The sequence below is a fragment of the Ciona intestinalis genome, chromosome 3 (assembly GCF_000224145.3).
Source record: "Ciona intestinalis chromosome 3, KH, whole genome shotgun sequence".
Lineage (NCBI taxonomy): Eukaryota > Metazoa > Chordata > Ascidiacea > Phlebobranchia > Cionidae > Ciona > Ciona intestinalis.
The window spans coordinates 6439393-6439899 of NC_020168.2; the positions used below are offsets into that span (position 1 = coordinate 6439393).

General features: G+C 41.2%; 1 protein-coding gene across 4 annotated transcripts in view; it reads right to left on the reverse strand.

The window, feature by feature from the left end:
* Window positions 1-507, reverse strand: part of LOC100185893 (tubulin polyglutamylase ttll6-like) — a 16508-nt gene that overhangs the window by 9852 nt on the left and 6149 nt on the right. The gene's annotated exons all lie outside the window — the stretch shown is intronic.

Consider the following 507-nt stretch of genomic DNA (forward strand, 5'->3'; position numbering starts at 1 on the left):
AAATATAAATGACTAAATCGACCAAAAAGTCATGCCTGCTTTTCCACATTCTGCAATAGCTTCAGTAGATCGACTGTGGGTATTGGAGTGGCAACCATGGATAATTCAAATTGAGGATATAAATGACCAAACCAACCAAAAGTCACGCCTGCTTATCCACACACTGCAATAGCTTCAGCAAATTTACTGTGGGCACAGAAGGCAAACATGGAAAAGCGACTTAAGCTCCCACCCAGGATATAAAGGACAAATGAAAAATTTTCAGCTTTAAGTGTGGTAATACCGCAAAGGCGCTAACATCGACAAATATTAAACATTTATTGAGACAATAAATTTTAATTTATTGCCCCGTAGGGTGGCGCTCGTGCAACACAAGTCTTACGTCACCGCTCCACTCATCTGCAACGATTCTTGCGCCTTGAGGAAAATCCCCGGCTTCAATAATAAAGAATCGAACATGTGTGTGGGACGGGATGACGTAACGAGAATGAAATGCTCTTGTTTTGT